The following is a 9536-nucleotide window of genomic DNA, read 5'->3' on the forward strand; positions in this document are numbered from 1 at the left end:
GCCAACGGCCATACCATGTTGAATACACCGGTTCTCGTCCGATCACCGCAGTTAAGCAACATTGGGCGTGGTCAGTACTTGGATGGGTGACCGCTTGGGAACACCACGTGCCGTTGGCTCAATTCCCTTTTTACCTACTATTCTGATCTCTAAATAACCCTTTATCATCAACTTTAGCCTTACGGCTGCACAAATGTCGAAATTGATCGATTTTTGTTACATGTGAAACTAACCAGATGTTCTTAACTTTCCAACATGATTCAAGTTTATTGTAGATACTTAACTTCCTCCGAGGTGCCCGCCTAACCTGACCTGATGATGATGATGATGATGATGATGATGATGATGATGATGATGATGATGATGATGATGATGATGACGAGAGAGAGAGAGAGAGAGAGAGAGAGAGAGAGAGAGAGAGAGAGAGAGAGAGAGAGAGAGAGAGTGTGTGTGTGTGTGTGTGTGTGTGTGTGTGTGTGTGTGCTGTTATTTTTCTTTTAGGTTAGTGCAGCATAGTGTGCCCTGTCTGTAGGCGGCCCCTCACGGATTCTTAACTCTTCATTCTACTACGTCCTATTTCGCGTAAGATTACAGGTAAGAAGGGTAATCAGTGCCAGGGCGGAACGTGGGTTCGAATCTCCCTGCCCGCCAAGAAAATCGCGAGGAAGATGGTTTCCAAACAACGTCATCGACACTGTCGTGATAACAATGAAAGCCGTGTCCTAGCAACCGCACGCCGCATGTAGCAGCCCTTCAAAGAGGCGAAAAATGATTTCATTTTATGTTCTTTCAGGTAAGATAAGATACTATCGCTGACCCGTTGATATAACGACGACGTTCGGTAATAAGTTGCAAGTCTGTTGTGCGCTATTTTCTGCAGGTAACTGGGCGTCTCTCATAAGCTTGCTTACGAACGATGATGTACTAGTGCAGGAGAGTGACCCTTGTGCGCGTGTTCCGACAAATCGTAGCATTGACTCCCAGGACTTTGCATTTCTACCTAAGATGAGACGGTTTCCTAATAAGACTGAGAAAGTAACGTTTTCAACGACAAGTGTTAGTTGAAAGTGTCGTGACGTTTTAGGTTAGGTGACGTGAGGAAAGTGCTCGATTTCAGTAGCCTGCACGTCGGCTGACCGACCTTTCGGCAAGTGATGAATTCCATAGAACTAACCTCAACTCCCCATATCATTACCGTTACCGTCCTGGATTTAAATAGGCCATTCTGAGCTCAACTTGGCGAGTTCGATTCCGGTTCACTCCCTTGGTATTTGAATGGCCAAATACGTCGGCCTCATGCCTGTAGATTTACGGGCACGTAAAATAGAAGAACTCCTGCGGGACAAAATTTCGCCTCAGCGGCGTCTCCGGAAACGGTAAATAGTAGTTAGTGGGGCGTAAAGTAAATAACATTTTTCACTACCTACCACTACTACTTCCTGTTAGGCCGGTAGGGATTTTTCGTACTTCGGCAATAATACGTCCATTTGCCCAGCACCTGAACACTGCGTACCTGTACGTCCTACTTTTTCCTCCTTACCTTAGTACTACCGGTTAGAATTCAAAGAATAGGGAGGTTAGGTATCCTGCGTCTAACACGGTCGCCCTTTCACTGCTACCCGGGTCCTATATCCTCTTTTCTGCTGAAGACAAACACCTCAACTTCTCTTCTTAATGTTAATAACTACAATCATCATCTTCATTACCTGATTGCTTTCACGAGTTCGCAGGAATTGATAGGCCTAGAATGGAGACCCTGTACTAAGACATGATTGCAGCGAACCGAGAAAAGGGGCATAAACTGATCGTGGATCTGCTAACTTCAAGCTAAATTACGCACACTTTTATCATCACCAGTCTTGAAAACTGGGAAGGAGGCCTGCATCTTCTCATTACAGGGTAGATGCTAGATATTTCGGGTGCAATATACTGCAGGTTAGGCTTGGATCACCTAAACTAATTAAGAAAAAATAAAAATCTTGAGGTACCGTACCGGTACTGGTCTGGTCTAGTCATACGAAGAGTAACCCTAGCGCAGCTGGCCTAAAAATCATCAGGTCCCTTTACGCATATCCTCCCATGAATGTAAATGACTCGGTATCCCTCATTACGGTACTTCAATTGATATTTGAGGGAAGAGGACTCTTAAACCTCCTGTTTTCTTCACAGGGTATTCTTTTACAGCACAAACTTGAGTAATAGTAGTAGTAGTAGTAGTAGTAGTAGTAGAAGAAGAAGAAGAAGAAGGAAGGAAGGAAGGAAGGAAGGAAGGAAGGAAGGAAGGAAGGAAGGAAGGAAGGAAGGAAGGAAGGAAGGAAGGAAGGTTGTAGTCAGGAAGGGCATCCAGCCGTATAATCACACCGAATCCACATGGCGAGAGAAGTTGTGTTAACCGTGCATCTACCCTCTGTTAGATCCTTCCTTCCTTCCTTCCTTCCTTCCTTCCTTCCTTCCTGATTTCCATCTGCAAGTAAGAATTGAACGTCCAACGTGTTAACCCAACACGTATTCCTGCAATTCCCGGCGTCGTTCGGACCAGGAGAAAGAAAGAAAGAAAGAAAGAAAGAAAGAAAGAAAGAAAGAAAGAAAGAAAGAAAGAAAGAAAGAGAGAAAGAAAAAGTTCCTTACACGTCGAAAGGGACATAGCATTCTCGCGGTTTCGCACTTTACTGACCTTATTCTTTTTTGAGGTTAGGTATGCCGCTGTACTTGTAAGTCAAAGAAGTAATTGCGTAGCCTTTTTGTAATTACATTCGACGTAACCTCAAACTTTAATACTATTATTTGATGTCAGTTCACGCGATCGTCTTCGTTCTATGCTGCTAATAGTGTGATCGATTCTCGGCGCAGCCAGTAGGTTATTTTAAGGAGGCATACTCTCACTTAATGGCAGCTTTGAAACCAAAGGTCGGTTACGAAAGTTAGGTAAAAGTCGTCGTCGTCGACATAGTAGTAGCGGTAGTTGTTTTTTTTTTAATAGCCTTAGCCTACTGTTGTTGTTTGTTGTTTGAGTCACCAGTCCGTAGACTGGTTTGATGCAGCCCTCCACGCCACCCTATCCTGTGCCAACCTTTTCGTTTCTATGTAACTATTGCATCCTACATGTGCTTGTCATGTCCGTACCTTGGTCTACCCCTACAGTTCTTACCGCCTACACATCGTTCTAAAACCAACTGAATAAGTCCTGGGTGTCTTAAGATGGGTCCTATCATTGTATCTCTTGTTCTCATCCAATTTTTTCTGAAGTTGTTCTCTGTAGGCAGCTCCCTCGGAAGCTTCTGTCTACCTCAAGCTGTCCAACTTGAGGGAGGACGCGATCGGCTGTAATATTGGAACAATTAGTAATACCGCCTGGTGTAGATATACTATATATGGGCTTCTTTTCGATTGTGAATAGGCCTAGAGATATTCGGTCCTGGCTTTGTTGCCCGGGGTAGGCGGGACGTTTCTACCAGGCTGTGCTTCCCTCCTACAGGTCAGGGACAAAGTCTTTCGTGAGACTTAACCGGCTGTCTTCCGGTCTGGGCCTTTAGGTACGCCCTGAAATACACCTAGACGTTCTAGGATTCCTCTTTAACTAGGCTTCTCTTCTCTTCCCTTACAAGGGCCTTAAAACAGCAGGAAGTGAGAGAGGGTACCTGACCGTGAGGCAAGTGCCTATGGCCCTAAATACTGCGACTAAAATGAACTTAAAGAGCTAGCAAGAGACCTGGAATCTGACAAGTCGTGGAAACTAGTCCCTAATTTATATGTTTCCTTCTTTATGCCCTTTTATGCAATGCTATTAGAGGCAGATTACGGTGGGTCTCCTTGCTACTGCAGAAATCCACCTGAAGGCCGAACGTCCCTTGCTCTCATTCGAAAGTGGCTAGAGTCCACGAACAGTTCTCTGCCTTGGCAGCTAGAGGAAGGATGGGACTTCCTTCAGGTAAGCGGTGGTCGCTCCCGGGGGCGTCGCGACGACGGCGGCTGCCCCTAAATGTCGGCATGGAGAGGGAGCTGAGGAAATGCTGTCCATGGAACACACCTGCGCCAGGACGCCCTGAACAAGGCGGGCAGCACTTCTTTCATTTGAGGAGCAGCATTAATCCTTTGGCTATCCCTTCCTACCTTGAACTGAACCTTCCGCCGCCCCCACGGGACGCAGGGTGCACGAGAAAGGAGCTAGGAAGCACGTCCCCAACTTATCGCCGCGCAGCCCACCCGACAGCTAGCCACTGCTGTTTCCTGCGCGGTCCGAGTAGCCTGATACACTCCGCCATTCGGGAAAATTTAACACATTCGCACCGTGACCATGGCTGACACTGCAACAGCATCGGCAGCATCCGCACCCGCCTCGGCTCCGGCCCAGGCGTCGCCCAAGAAGAACAAGGCTTCCGCATCCAAGAAACCTCGCACCAAGCCTGCACATCCGAAAACCTCCGAGATGGTGGGCAGTGCCATCAAGAGCCTCAAGGAGCGAGGTGGATCTTCTCTCCAAGCTATCAAGAAGTACATCTCTGCCAACTACAAGGTGGACTCTGAGAAGCTGGCCCCATTCATCAAGAAGTACCTGAAATCTGCTGTGGCTTCCGGAGAGCTGGTCCAGACCAAGGGGAAGGGAGCTTCAGGTTCCTTCAAACTCGCCTCAGCTGCCAAGCCGGAGAAAGCCAGCGCAGCCCCTGTCAAGCGGTCCGCCGCCCCCAAGGAGAAGCGCATCCCCAAGGCGAAGAAGGCTGGGGGAGCCAAGGCTGCAGCCAAGAAAGCCATTTCCAAAAAGCCTGCTGAGAAGAAGAAGGCAGCTCCTGCTCCCAAACCAAAGCAGAAGGCTCCTTCCAAGGCTAAGAAGGCCGCCAAGGTGCCCACTAAGAAACCTAAGGCACCTAAGCCTAAAAAGGCCGCTAAGCCCAAGGCCTCGCCTAAAAAGGCACCTGCAAAAAGGAAGTGAGAACCCTCGAGGTTCTTACACTACCCGTGCACCTCTTGCTCTCACGAGAGCGGAGGTTGCAAAAACGGCCCTTATCAGGGCCATCACCTTCTTTCTAAAAGAGCCTATGAAGTCTTTGAATGTGAACCCTGGCCTCTCTCCTACCTCTGTCTCATAAAGAGGCAAGTGTGCACAAGTGCCCCACTACTCTCTTATTATTATTATTATTATTATTATTATTATTATTATTATTATTATTATTATTATTATTATTATTATTATTTAGTATTTTCTTTACTGTTATTGCACTTGGAGTTTTCCTTAATCCCCTTGGCACAACAACCACCATCAAGATTTATATACTTTGTTATTATTATTATTATTATTATTATTATCAACATCGCCTTTATTATTCAGTATTTTCTTTACTATGATTGCTCTAGGACTCTTCGCATCGTCCTGTGGAATAAAAAATAAAATAAAAAAACCCACCGCCATCCAGATGTATATACTTTGTCGTTGTTGTTATTATTATTATTATTATTATTATTATTATTAAGTTTTGTGTCTACTGCGCTTGCACTTGGAAGGTTCACATCATCCCCTGGAAACAACAACAACCACCACCACCACCACCATCATCATCATCAAGATTTATATTATTATTATTTATTTCCTTTTAAAGAATATTTTAATTCACTGCCCGTGCTAGCTCAGAGACTACGACTGCTCTTTCTGGGATATTTTGGTGGCCCTGAAAAGGGCCGTTTGGTGAAAGGTCCAGCGTTAAGCTAGCTCTGGACTTAGGCACGCTCCCCTCGGATGCGGCGGGCGAGCTGGATGTCCTTTGGCATGATGGTGACACGCTTGGCATGGATGGCACACAAGTTGGTGTCTTCGAAAAGACCCACCAGGTAGGCTTCGCTGGCCTCCTGCAAGGCCATGACGGCCGAGCTCTGGAAGCGCAGGTCGGTCTTGAAGTCCTGAGCTATTTCTCTCACGAGCCGCTGGAAAGGCAGCTTGCGGATGAGCAGCTCGGTGCTCTTCTGGTAGCGCCTGATCTCACGGAGGGCCACGGTACCGGGCCTGTACCGATGAGGCTTCTTCACTCCACCCGTGGCAGGCGCGCTCTTACGGGCAGCCTTGGTTGCCAGCTGCTTGCGGGGGGCCTTGCCTCCGGTGGATTTACGTGCAGTCTGCTTCGTCCGGGCCATGACGTACGGTACTCACTGTCGACACGCTGCAGGGAGAATAACAGGAGCTCGCTCCCGCTCGCCTTGTTTTATTCCTTCGCTTCCCCCTCCCTGTGCTGCTGCAGCGCTGCCATTCGCTAGCCAGTTGCCGACGTCACCGGGGCCAGGCTCGTTCAACAAAAGCACAGGCAAAAGCGGGGCCTGGCACATTCGAGCTCTGAACTCGCTGTTGTACTGATCTACCATGACCGGACGAGGCAAGGGAGGAAAGGGACTCGGCAAAGGAGGCGCCAAGCGTCACAGGAAGGTGCTCCGAGACAACATCCAGGGCATCACCAAGCCTGCCATCAGACGTCTCGCCCGCAGAGGTGGGGTCAAGCGTATCTCGGGCCTAATCTACGAGGAGACTCGTGGCGTGCTCAAGGTTTTCCTGGAGAACGTCATCCGGGATGCCGTAACATACACCGAGCACGCCAAGAGGAAGACCGTGACCGCCATGGACGTAGTGTACGCCCTCAAGAGACAGGGACGTACCCTTTACGGTTTCGGCGGTTAGATCTCTTCCGAGCGTGCTCCCGGCAGGGGGCATGCAGTGTTTAAAAAAAACGGCCCTTTTCAGGGCCACCACTTACCTCTCAAAAGAGCTTTGTGTCCCGTGTCCAGTACTCCTCTAGCATTGCTTGTGCAGCACTTCTTCCTAGGAGGTACTGTACTGTACTGTACTGTACAGTACACTTCTCCTCGAGCCCTGCAGAGAAGAAAATATGCCCTCAACGTTAGTAATGAAGTCTAGTCTGAAGTTTATTTTTAATGGACACTAGATATCTGTATCTGATCCTCTTTCTTTCTTTCTTTCTTTCTTTCTTTCTTTCTTTCTTTCTTTCTTTCATTCAGAAACTAATCACTTGGCTTCTTTCTAAATAAATAAATAAATAAATAAATAAATAAATAAATGCTAAAACGTGCCTATTCCTCTGGTTCATTCTACTCTGATAACCTACTCCAGTTTTGAAGGTTATACCGTAAACTGGTATGATATTAAAAGTACTTCTTATGCAACCTTCCTTCCTTCCTTCCTTCCTTCCTTCCTTCCTTCCTTCCTTCCTTCCTTCCTTCCTTCCTTCCTTCAATTAATGAACTGTGTAATATATCATTAAGTTGGCTAGGCTATTTTCTGTCCTAAACACTAAATTCCAGCATCTGTTGCTACTGAAGGGACACTAAACACAATTCTTCTCTTTGCTGTTGTTGTTCTTGGTTTCACTATTATTATTATTATTATTATTATTATTATTATTATTATTATTATTAGAGACCTGTATGTACTGTACTGTACTGTACTGCTCTTTCTCTTTTGACACCTCCTTTACTACTGAGCAATAAAGCCTGACAAGCAACTCTTTCCTTAACCAGCTGGTGGCCCTGAAAAGGGCCGTTTTTTAAATTTTTGCCTGGGAAACCAAGGCTAAGGCAATTAAGCCTTCTTCTCGGTCTTCTTGGGCAGGAGCACTGCCTGAATATTGGGCAGCACACCTCCCTGGGCAATGGTCACACCAGACAGGAGTTTGTTTAACTCCTCATCATTACGTATGGCCAACTGCAAGTGACGGGGGATGATCCTCGTCTTCTTGTTGTCACGGGCTGCATTGCCTGCCAACTCAAGAACTTCAGCAGCCAGGTACTCCATGACCGCAGCCAGGTACACGGGAGCACCAGCACCCACTCGCTCTGCATAGTTTCCCTTGCGGAGGAGACGGTGGATACGCCCGACAGGAAACTGCAGGCCTGCACGGCTGGAACGGCTTTTGGACTTGCCCTTAACTTTTCCTCCCTTGCCTCGTCCTGACATGATGCTCTGCTAGTCTGCTTCGCACCAAATGGTATTTTGCAGCCTTGTGACCACCAGTTTTGTACTCTGGCAGGTTACGCGAGGCAGCGAGCCAGCCAATGAGGCTGCAGCTAGTTCGCCCCCATTGGCTAGTACGACACAGGCGTTTTCTTTCAAATACACGCTGAAACCGGGTGCCCCCAGCCATTCGTTTGGATTCTCAGTAGCTACACGAGACAACCATGCCTCCTAAGACTAGCGGAAAGGCCGCCAAGAAAGCCGGCAAGGCCCAGAAGAACATCTCCAAGGGAGATAAGAAGAAGAAGCGCAAGAGGAAGGAGAGCTACGCCATCTACATCTACAAAGTACTTAAACAGGTACACCCTGATACTGGCATCTCCAGCAAGGCGATGAGCATCATGAACAGCTTCGTCAACGACATCTTCGAGCGTATCGCCGCGGAGGCTTCCCGTCTGGCCCACTACAACAAGCGCTCCACCATCACTAGTCGGGAGATCCAGACTGCCGTCCGTCTCTTGCTGCCCGGAGAGCTGGCCAAGCACGCCGTCAGCGAGGGCACCAAGGCAGTCACCAAATACACCAGCTCCAAGTAAGGAGCTACAGGGAATAACCACCCTTCTTAAGAAACGGCCCTTTTCAGGGCCACCACACCTTTAAAAAAAAGAGCAGTTGTGTTAGCCTCTTACCCTTAAGCAAACCAAAGGCAAGTTAAAAGGGGGACATCACATCAAAGTGGTTAGCATTGTTACTTTAAGGTCAAAAGAAATTAGAAAACCTCATAATAATAATAATAATAATAATAATAATAATAATAATAATAATAATAATAATAATAATAATAATCGTCGTCGTTAACACCATCATAGCCGGACGGATTATTCAGTCCTTTTGCCGCTTGAAACGACAATCGCACCGCCGTCAAGAACAACAACAACTACTACTACTACTACTACTACTACTACTACCACTACCACGGGGCCCTGGGTCTTTCTTTCTTTTCTTTCTTGAGGAGATTGGTTGGGATTGAATGTAGGCCCTGGGTCGAGTTGGGGTTAGGTTACGACGAAGTGAGGTTAAAACTACTCGGGTTAGGTTCCGCCGCGCCCCGCCGCGCGCGCTCAGTACCGCCCTCGTACGCTCCTCCATCGCGATCTCCGAGCAAAGTCTCGTCTCGACAACGCGCCCGCCCACCTCCAAAGAATAAATAACCGTTGCCTTCTGTACACATGCATCAATGAAGACTTCCTTTCTCGCCAACGGCCATACCATGTTGAATACACCGGTTCTCGTCCGATCACCGCAGTTAAGCAACATTGGGCGTGGTCAGTACTTGGATGGGTGACCGCTTGGGAACACCACGTGCCGTTGGCTCAATTCCCTTTTTACCTACTATTCTGATCTCTAAATAACCCTTTATCATCAACTTTAGCCTTACGGCTGCACAAATGTCGAAATTGATCGATTTTTGTTACATGTGAAACTAACCAGATGTTCTTAACTTTCCAACATGATTCAAGTTTATTGTAGATACTTAACTTCCTCCGAGGTGCCCGCCTAACCTGACCTGATGATGATGATGATGATGATG

The 9536-nt window shown here is 47.3% G+C and overlaps 2 non-coding genes across 2 annotated transcripts; both read left to right on the top strand.

The window, feature by feature from the left end:
- LOC137501349 (5S ribosomal RNA) lies at positions 1–119 on the top strand. The gene has a single exon (XR_011018499.1). It is a non-coding gene; the product is annotated as a 5S ribosomal RNA (ribosomal RNA).
- A 9081-nt stretch (positions 120–9200) lies between these two features.
- On the top strand, positions 9201–9319 carry LOC137501350 (5S ribosomal RNA). Its single transcript, XR_011018500.1, has one exon. It is a non-coding gene; the product is annotated as a 5S ribosomal RNA (ribosomal RNA).
- The last annotated feature ends 217 nt before the right edge of the window (positions 9320–9536 follow it).

Source organism: Anabrus simplex, chromosome 6, assembly GCF_040414725.1.
Source record: "Anabrus simplex isolate iqAnaSimp1 chromosome 6, ASM4041472v1, whole genome shotgun sequence".
Lineage (NCBI taxonomy): Eukaryota > Metazoa > Arthropoda > Insecta > Orthoptera > Tettigoniidae > Anabrus > Anabrus simplex.